The 10853-nt window shown below is 48.1% G+C and overlaps 1 protein-coding gene across 3 annotated transcripts in view; it reads right to left on the reverse strand.

The window, feature by feature from the left end:
* Positions 1 to 10544, reverse strand: part of FUT8 (fucosyltransferase 8) — a 150125-nt gene extending 139581 nt beyond the window's left edge. For all 3 annotated transcript variants that reach the window (XM_075283149.1, XM_075283147.1, XM_075283148.1), the window contains exon 1: positions 10385 to 10544. The gene's annotated coding sequence lies outside the window, so the exon portion shown is untranslated. The remainder of the gene's footprint in view (positions 1 to 10384) is intronic.
* Positions 10545 to 10853: the final 309 nt, after the last annotated feature.

Below are 10853 nucleotides of genomic sequence, written 5' to 3' on the forward strand. Positions count from 1 at the left end.
CAAGGCGGCTGCAGGGGAGGTTGAGGAACATGAGTTTTGGCCTCCCCAACAGCCCTCCACAAAATTAACTTCAGGGCTCTGGGGGACGGATGTGTATATAAGTAATGAAGCTTAACCAGTGCAGGGAATGCACTAGTAACCCCTCGTTCACATCTGCGTTCCATATTCCGTTCGGGGGTGCGCATGGGGATCGCAACTGCAAGCGCTGTACAGTAAAAGCACATGGACCCCACAGACTATAATGGGGTCCGTGTGCTTGCTGCGCACTGCCTGCACGAGTCATGCATACAGGAAAGTAGATTGTAAACTACTTTCCTGTCCGCATGATCCCTGCAGAGATCTGGCGGCAAGCAAACGGACCCCATTATAGTGGGGTCCTTGGGCTTTTACTACACAGTGCTTGGAGTTGCGTTCAGTATTCCATGTGAACAGGGCATAAGCTATAGTGCTCCCCTTTAAATGGGTTGTCTCAAGTTTTTAAAGAGGAATTTCATGACCTCCAACTATTTCCATCCTCCAGTAGCCAATGCCCAGCTGATTCCAGTACAGTTAGGCCACTGAAGCCTGTAATTGGGCCTCTGTGGTCACATAGCATTGCGACACTGGTCACTCATGCGTTTCTGTGTCACAAACCGTTGAAGCCGCATCACAGGCCTTAGCGGTCCGACATCATTCAGGATGCCCAGAACAGGATGAAGAACACTGTATGGGGTTTTCAAAACATTTGCTCATCTCCCATGGGACCCCCTAGCTATACTTTGGAGTCTGGAAAGACCCCAGAGCATAATTGCAGTTCCAATTCGGACAAGTTTGGTCCAAAAGTAACCACTGCATGATCCACACAAGACGAATATTGTGAGGGTCGCCCAACACCTACTGATACTTCAAAAGAGGCCTAAACAATCAAAATTAATCATAATGGAAGTAAAATTCCCGATTCATCGCAATAACCGCCCAGGCCTAACCAAAAGTCACACACAGCTCTTTTTGTTGCAGATTTTGCTGTGTTTTTTTTTTTTTTTTTTTTTTTAAGCTAAAGTAGAAGTATATGGGTAAGTTCACATGGGGTTTTTTGGTCCGGAACTGGAGGCAGAGGCCAAAGTACGGACCAAAATACAGGTAGCTGCGACTGGATGCCGATGCATCCACTCCGCTCCGGATTAAGCCCAAATGAATGAGCCTAGTCGGGAGGAGGGCGTGTCCTCAGGAGGATGTCACGAGGCGAATCCGCGTGAAAGAATGAGCACGTCGCTTCTTCTTCAAGCTCTCGGAAAAAAGAACTGACCGGTTTTGGTCAGGATTTTGAGGTGGATACGGCCTCAAAATCCTGACCAAAAAACCCAGTGTGAACTTAACCTAAGAGCCTATTATATATTTCCTATTCCTTTTGTGGCCATTCTTGGCTTTGGCTCAAAAAACGCAGCAAAATCTGGAACAAAATAAGCTGCGTTTTCGCAACGTGGGACCGCAGCTTAAAGGCTGTATGCTGGAGCCAATATAAGGGGTCTCAAATGACCCCACCTTCCTCTACATCCCTGCTGTGATACAGACAGTCCCCTGACCGTCATACCCAGAGGTGCGTCCCAAATGATGGAGATGGGAATATCCCTTTAAGAGAATTTTTTCATTGAACACAGTTCTGACCCATGGCACACAAAAGCACCATTGATTTTCTTCCCATATCAGGGTGGGTACGACCCCGTGACTTAGTCTCTGGCATCCGACACGGAGCAGTTACGCTTCCATAAAAATCCTGGATACATTCGCCCATGCGAGCTTCTCAGTGGCAGCGATTCTGGGGATTCTGCCATACTCCTGCATGAAGGACGGACGCTAGAAGCAACGCATGTAGTGCGAATGGAAATAACGTCGGCGCCGAGTGACTTTTCCAATTAGAAGCAAAGTTGCTGTAAGATCTATTCACACATCGCAACTAGGAGAGCAGAGGGAAGAAAGGAGAAAGCTTCTTGTGTATCTGCAGCGAGGTAAGTGCCTTTTACGAGGCTCTCGGAGAGCTGCGCGCTGTAACTGCTGGGTAAATATTGACTGCACTTATTAATCTCCAGATTGTATAATTTCATAGTCAACTTTCTGGAAAGAGACTTGTTGCACCTGTACGTACAGTAACAACAGACTAGAACAACAAGCCGAGGGGATATACAGCCATGGACCATATGAAAGGGGTATTCCCATCATGCAAAGGGGCGGTGTACCCCTAGGACCGTGATGGCGAACCTATGGCACAGGAGTCCTTTCTTTGGGCACCCATCTATGGAGTATACTGTGTGGGGACCACTGTGCAGCAGACTATACTGTGTGGAGGCCACTGTGCAGCAGATTATACTGTGTGGAGGCCACTGTGCAGCAGATTATACTGTGTGGAGGCCACTGTGGAGCAGATTATACTGTGTGGGGACCACTGTGCAGCAGATTATACTGTGTGGAGGCCACTGTGGAGCAGATTATACTGTGCGGAGACCACTGTGCAGCAGATTATACTGTGTGGAGGCCACTGTGCAGCAGATTATACTGTGCGGAGGCCACTGTGGAGAAAATTATACTGTGCGGAGGCCACTGTGCAGCAGATTATACTGTGCGGAGGCCACTGTGCAGCAGATTATACTGTGCGGAGGCCACTGTGCAGCAGATTATACTGTGCAGAGGCCACTATGCAGCAGATTATACTGTGCGGAGGCCACTGTGCAGCAGATTATACTGTGCGGAGGCCACTGTGCAGCAGATTATACTGTGCGGAGGCCACTGTGCAGCAGATTATACTGTGCGGAGGCCACTGTGCAGCAGATTATACTGTGCGGAGGCCACTGTGCAGCAGATTATACTGTGCGGAGGCCACTGTGCAGCAGATTGTACTGTGCGGAGGCCACTGTGCAGCAGATTATACTGTGCGGAGGCCACTGTGCAGCAGATTATACTGTATGGAGGCCACTGTGCAGCAGATTGGAGGCCACTGTGCAGCAGATTATACTGTGCGGAGGCCACTGTGCAGCAGATTATACTGTGCGGAGGCCAATGTGCAGCAGATTATACTGTGTGGAGGCCACTGTGCAGCAGATTATACTGTGCGGAGGCAACTGTGCAGCAGATTATACTGTGCGGAGGCCACTGTGGAGCAGATTATACTGTGCGGAGGCCACTGTGCAGCAGATTATACTGTGCGGAGGCCACTGTGCAGCAGATTATACTGTGCGGAGGCCACTGTGCAGCAGATTATACTGTGCGGAGGCCACTGTGCAGCAGATTATACTGTGCGGAGGCCACTGTGCAGCAGATTATACTGTGCGGAGGCCACTGTGCAGCAGATTATACTGTGCGGAGGCCACTGTGCAGTAGATTATACTGTGTGGAGGCCACTGTGCAGTAGATTATACTGTGTGGAGGCCACTGTGCAGCAGATTATACTGTATGGAAGCATTTATGGAGCAGATTTTGGGTTGCAGTTTGGGCACTCGATCTCTAAAAGGTTCACCATCACTGCCCTAGGATATTCCATCACCAACCACTAGGAGCCCTGCCCTAGTTCTGATAATGAAGGGGCCATAGAGTTGGTGTAACAATAGGATCCCTTCACTGTTATTGGAAACCTCAAGACGGACCTATTCAAGTGAATGAAGCTGGATAAAGTTCCTTGCATGGTGGGTGGCCAGGAATGGTCCAGTGAAGGAAAAACTTAGCCCTGATTCACATCTGCGTTGAGGTTTCTGCTTGGGGAGGCCACCAAATGGAAACCTATCCGTATAAAAAAGCGGTTACCTAAGGAAACCTGTGGACGCATAGACTATAATTGGGTCCATATGGTTTCTGCAAGAAGTGAACAGAACAGCCCAAACATAAATGTGAACCGGGCCTTACAGATATGCCATTACCCCTAAGCTGCAGCTTAGTATGGGCTAAACTGCAATACCAAGTACCGCCACTAAGATACGTGTGGCACCGTACTTGGTATTCAGTAGAAAAGCAGCCGGTCTGTGGTGGGTCGTGGGTTTTGGACCTCCACTGATGACATATCATTGGTCCATCCTAAGGATTGGTCAATAATATATAACCATTTTAAGGGGGGGGGGGGGCTACTTTTTAGGACAATCGAAACTTCTGAATAAGGATGTCTCACTCTGAAGGAACGGGGGTATCCATGCACACTAAGGAAAGCCCATTATACCAAATAAAACCAGTGTAATGCTTGATTTCTCCTGCGGTGGCAGTGTAGCACAACTGGTCACTGGTTCCTCCGCAGATCACAACAATCACTCAGATTACAGAGATCTGACACTTTGATCTCCTTATCCTTGTGGGACCTTCCTAGTAGAAAGATTATCCAATGAGGTCAACCTCTCTATCCGAGACATCTACATCATCGTGATAGAATCAGGCTTGACGTCTGGTGACTTTGTTATAGGATTTCATACATAATGTCATTCTGATATACAGGGATTTCCTGGGTAAAAGATATTGATGACTTGTTCTAAGGCCATCAGTATCAGATGATTGGGTCAGGTGATGGCAGAAATTCTGGCAAGGTCACTGCACACTACACTAAGCAGAGCTGCAGTAACCTGGTATGGCCACTAGACAGTGGATTGAGTTTTCTACTTACAAATCTGTACACCGTATAGTAATGGAACCACAGCTCCTGTTATCAACCCATTTTTGAAAACATTCACCTTGATATGCACTGCCCCCACAGGAGATGTGAGGTATTACAAAGCAGGGTCCTCCAGCTCTACTTTAAATTCTATTAATTAGGAATGACCAACGGGAATCAGATTTTTAAAGACAAGGAGTCGATCAATTGATAAAAAGCCATTTCTATTGATTATGACGACAGTCCCCCCCAAAAGCTCCCAATAGACTGTTCCGGTTTGGCCACGCAAGCCTATACGTTGAGATGGGAGTAAGTTACTGACAGTTACTTCTAAGGGCAATTTCAATATGCCCCATCATCACCTGTCATGGGAGAGTCTGAAAACTGTCATGCATGTAATATAGTCAGCTGGTACTGCCAAAATAGTTGGTTTCGGCCTACTTTACTCTTAGGCCACGGTTCAAATCCGTACTGCGTTGTTCTCCAACAGAGCAGAACAACGGCCATGCGGTCTGCTATATAAGTGAATGCACCCTGAGCCCGACGGACCCATTGACTATTTCGGCTGCCAATCTTGGGCAGATATGTACTTAGGCAAGGTTCACATCTGCTCTCCATCGTCCTGGTCCAGCAAGGTACCAAAACGATGAAGAACTGGACCGCTGGACCAGTCCCTTGCAGACCCCATAGACCAGGGGTAGGGAACCTTGGCTCTCCAGCTGCTCCATTCACTTCCATCGGAGTTCCAAGTATGCATGCTGGGAGTTGTAGTTTTGTAACAGCTGGAGAGCCAAGGTTCCCTACCCCTGCCATAGACTATAATGGGGTTCGCTGGGTGTCCGCCATTTTTATAGTGAAATTGACAGAGAAAAAGAGACCTCCATCCAGGACTTTTCTCTCTGCTGACCTCTAGTGTTTTGTCCCTAACGGAGACCCTGCCACAAATATGGATTTAGTCTAATACATCCTTTTGCCAACGACGTTTGATATCCGTAAAGCGCTGCGGAAAAAGCTGGCGACATACAAACAAACAAAATAAACATCAATAACATACAATACATTACAACAGAGACAATGCTACAACGGCTACGAGACAAAGAACTCCAAACATAAGCCTACAAAAAAAAGTTTGCAACTTTTTCTGCAACTTTTCACAAGTTTCCAGCATTCTATACTCCCACCTCTTATCAGCGAGTAGATGAAAAGCCATCATTGTTATTCCTACAGAGGAGGACGCCCGACCCAAAGGAAAACAACAGGGCAGAAAAATATCCCGGCGAACGTAGGCGCCCGTCATATCAGACACGGACAGTACCCGCCAGCAGAGACGCAATGTCTATGGACATCTATAGCCGGGTCGGTAGGTGACAGCCTTGTCACTTACATAGAACTGAGCAGGGTCACAACATCTGTCAGTATATAAGAAACGAAACCTGCCGCACCGCTCTAGACGTCCCAGTCATATTAAAACTGAAAAAAAACATCTTAGGCTACAAGAAATAGGAAAGGGTTACGCACCAGCTTCTTTTATTTTGACGGAAGAACTGAACGTTTTCGTCATTCCAATGATTCTCCGCGTGACATCTGCCACCGGCAGGAGACCGATAAGTGTATTATTACACAGAACGATTACGTGTACCTCCATTGTTAAAGGGAACCCGTCAGCAGATCCTGAAACACTCGGTATTTGCTTTGTTTAAGGTGCAATGTGACCTTATAAAAGATCACACGGAGAGAGAGCTCTAAGTCTTAGGATAGGAGTCAAAGGAATACGTAAAAATTCGCAAATCGTAAGGGTTTACCATAACTAGACGACTACTTACAGACAGGTCGCCGCCCTGGTGGTCATGTGCTCATACTGCTAGAATAATAGCACAAAGTAGGTTCAAACAAATGGTCAAATATGTAATATAAGGTCATTTCAGATCCAGCCAAGTGGGAGGTGATCATCCAGCAAGGCTGGAATTAGAATTAGAGACACTTTCTGCTTCTGTCTGACCAACGGCTGAGGCCCGGTTCACTTCTGCGTTCGGGAAGTCAACTTGGGGGACCCCCGCCACCGAATGGAAACCTATATGCATTAGGAAGTGGTTACGTGGGAAACCCACAGACCCCATAGACTATACTGGGATCCGTGGGATTTCCGCTCAAAACATGAGGAGAGAAAAGTGCTGCTTGAGTTTTGTCTCCGCATGTTTCATGCGGTCACCGAGCGGAAACCACACGGACCCCAATATAGTCCTCCCCGAATGGAAATCCGAACCGGGCCTGACCACCATTTATGACAGAGAGATATCAAAGTCGGTGGTTTGGCCTACCGACTCCACAGCCCTGTTTTCCAAGCAGAGGACCAATTGAACACGACTGTCCAACGCTAGAGATGAGCGAGTACTGTTGGGATCAGCCGATCCGAACAGCACGCTCCATAGAAATGAATGGAAGCACCTGGTACTTCCGCTCTGACGTCGGGCGGCCGCTTAACCCCCCCGCGTGCCGGCTACGTCCATTCATTTCTATGCGAGCGTGCTGTTCGGATCGGCTGATCCGAACAGTACTCGCTCATCTCTATCCAACGCTAACCAGATTGTTACAAAGCTCCTAAGGCCAGGGACACACTGTGCAAACTCATCCTGGGGAAATTCTGCAACAAAAGCACCTGAAAACCAGCGCCTCTTACTATAGCTCACCTACAGGTCCTCTACAGCTTCGAGCTCTGCATTGCAAAAATATAGGCAAAACTCATACCGATATTTGTCATGCCGGGGTTTGTTGCGGGTTCTTGTTGCAGTATGTGGATCAGAGGTGTCGACACTCGGGGACTGTATAGTAGATTATAGTGAGGAAGTCGCTGGCAAGTATGTAATGATCACATGCCACGTGGCCACGGCCTCATGCTAGAAAACAAGACACTTTGTAGATGCTTCTCACATTTATTATAGGTCCACTGATGTTAAGTGTGTGGTCACAATACAGCGATGAACGTCTATTGCTCTCGTCGGTCATAGAATAAGAGCAATAGCCATGACGGTAGTAGAACGATGGATGCAGATGGAGCCCCCTGTGTTTGGTGTCCGGTCGCTTTCTTGTTTACTACACTAATGGAAGAAAAAGTCCTGCACGTGGGACTTCCCCATCCAGCAGAAAAGTATAAAGCACGACACAAGAAAGTTCCAGCATGTTTTTTACATTACAGTCAAAGGAAGCGGACACCAGACCCAGGGGGCTCCATCTGTCATTGAATGGACATTGCAGGGTCTGTGCTGCTAAAGACACTCAGAATAGGGGATAAGCGTCCCATCACTGGGGGTACAACTAAAATTAAACGTCCCCCTAAAGCCTTCATGTAAATGAAACGACACTCACATGACCGGACCTCCATTCACTTCTATGGGGAGATCACAGTCCTGATAACTCCATAGCAGAGAATGGAGCACTGGTCATGCAAGCGCACTGGCGCTCGATTTCCGCTGAGGTTTTAGGGGGGACTCACGGCCCCCATTCTGATCGCTGAGAGACACAACGGTTGGACCCCCAGCAATCCGACACTTAACTTCTATCCTAAATATTCTTAATAGCACTTCAGCCCGTGGTGACTTTCACACCAATAAAATAATAAAAAATAATTTATTTTTTTTAGGACTCATCATCCAACCCCTGAAACCCCACCAGGCCTTTTCCAACATCGTCCATGTCCCCTGCCAGATTTCTACGTCCTGGTCACCCCGATCCGATCACAGGCCAGAGCAGTGACAACATAAGAGGAGAGAGTCCAGGAAGTCACCGCCCGGGAAATACTGGCAGAGGTTAATTCCGAGTCATCAGTCATTTCACTAATTTGCATGCCAGCCCCTTTAAGACGCACCATCTCACGTGTATGGGTGAATTCACAGATTTGTTGATGACCAGAAATAACTTCTCAATGGGGCACATGGGTTCCTACAGGGCCCGCTTCGAGAACAGGACAGTTGCCTGCCAACTATGAATACAGCCCGAGTCCACTGCATCTTGGGGTCCATACGTCTTAACACCCAACCGTCTTCTAATTTCACTAAGCCAAACCTACAACACCAACGACCTTACCATGGATCCAAGAAACCTGTCCATTATACGTCAATCTGAAACCAACACATTCCCAAAAATTGGCCGTGTTTTGTTGCAAATTTTGCTACATTTGTCTTAACCGAACCCAACAAAGTCTTCAAAATGAACAAGAACCCTTAAAGCCCCATCGCAACAAAATCTGCAACTTTTCTTTTTTTTTTTAAATGTAGATTGTGAGCCCCATGTAGAGCTCACAATGTACATTTTTCCCTATCAGTATGTCTTTTTTTGGAATATGGGATGGAAATCCATGCAAACACGAGGAGAACATACAAACTCCTTGCAGATAGTTTTATGCCCTTGGCGGGATTTGAACACCAGGACTCCAGCGCTGCAAGGCTGCAGTGCTAACCACTGAGCCACCGTGTGGCCCCAAAATCTGCAACTTTTCTTCAGCGTGTGGCCTCGGGCTTAGGCCTTGCCGTTTCGGATGCAGTTCTGTCCAGATCTCAGCGTTTTACCGGAGGCGCCTTGTTACCATTGTTCATAAAAATGACAAAAATGTACAATTTTCCAAAATGTATACAAAGCAGTCACAATGGCACGTGTGGATACAGACATAAGGAGGCTGCACACACTCACTGCAACAAGGGCAGAATAAATAAACTTTCCTCGAAAATATCTTAGATCTTGGTCAACAGGACACGTTCACATCACCGCAAGGTAAGTGACCCTCTTCTAGACGGATATTGGGGTCTAGTCACACAAGGCTGATTTGTTACAGACACATTTTCCATCTATCTGATGCAGTTTTGCAAAATATATAAATCAACCATGGACGGGACGGATAGGCAATGGCAACATATTGACACAAATGAACACAACCCAGCCGTTCAGGACTTTAGAAAAGAAGGATGAAAAGATAAATAGTCATCTCATGATACGTGAGACGATGAGACAGAGGGCTTGTATTTCCTGGAGGTATGGGATGTATTATACAACCCGCTGCAAATATGACACAATATACTGCAAATATTTACCCCGCTGCATCCTAGCATCAGATTGTCTATAGGGTCTCCTGCAGCATCTGCTGGACCACAGGACCCCGGGCTCACGTTGTATCCTTCCAGGATCACAGGGATGACGTGTGTTTGATCCTACAGCAAACGAAAAGATGCTCTGGAGCGGCGCAGCGCGCAGGAAACCAGAGCAACATGTGTACTGTACAGAGCGAGCAGCTGCACAGTGTATACAGTCACCAACCCAACATCTAGCACATACTGGTCTCCAATGGAGACGGGGAATCACGCAGGAGCAGGGTCACAACCCCTAGCCAATGTCGCCGTGCCACCGCCAGGGTCACGCAGACCCCCGTGCATCACCGAATTGACATGGAATAGCTCAAATCCTCCGTAAATACGGTCGCCGCCATTCAGGGGATACATCTGCTTTTGTTATTTAGTGGTATATACAAGGACAGCTGGTAGCAACATGTTCATCGTGGCGACTCGCCACCGGTTTACGGGGAAAAATAGCGCCCGTGGAAGTTGTGCAGAATTAGTGGTGTTCCTCGCCAGTCATGTGACACAGCATGGCTGTGGTAGGTAGTGGTGACACTATCCGTGCCCCCCCATATACCATGGCATCACACAGCCTGCAGACCCTCCTCCCCATACACACAAGTGCCCCAATGCTGATGACAATACACACACATCCATGCCATAGGGTCCTGCGGCCACCTACCGTGGGGACTGCTGACACTGTCTGAGGGCAACTTGCTGCAAGAATCCCAAGGCAGCGAGGTCCACGGTGCAGCCGGCAGAGCCTCCACCCTGTGCCCGGCACCTCCGGGTGGTGAGGAGAGACACTAGCACCGGGGGAAGGAGAAGGAGCAGGAGGAGAAGGAGGGAGCGGGCGGGGAGAGGATGCAACGCGCAGGCGCAGACTACTGTGTGATCAACGGGGGCGATACGGGGAGGGGGCTATACGGATGGGCGGGGGGGACAAATCCAGCAGCATGCGACACCCCCGGAGCTACCGTGCCCGGGAACTGATGTACGAGCTGTGTGTATATCGGTAGGGCGGTATATACTGTATACATACGGGACGGCAGGAGGGTATACAGCTAGCGGCTCACTACATATATATACATATATAATATATGTATACAGCGAGGTATAGTATAACCCTATGTATATACAGGGAGGTATAG

Source organism: Leptodactylus fuscus, chromosome 7 (genome assembly GCF_031893055.1).
Source record: "Leptodactylus fuscus isolate aLepFus1 chromosome 7, aLepFus1.hap2, whole genome shotgun sequence".
Lineage (NCBI taxonomy): Eukaryota > Metazoa > Chordata > Amphibia > Anura > Leptodactylidae > Leptodactylus > Leptodactylus fuscus.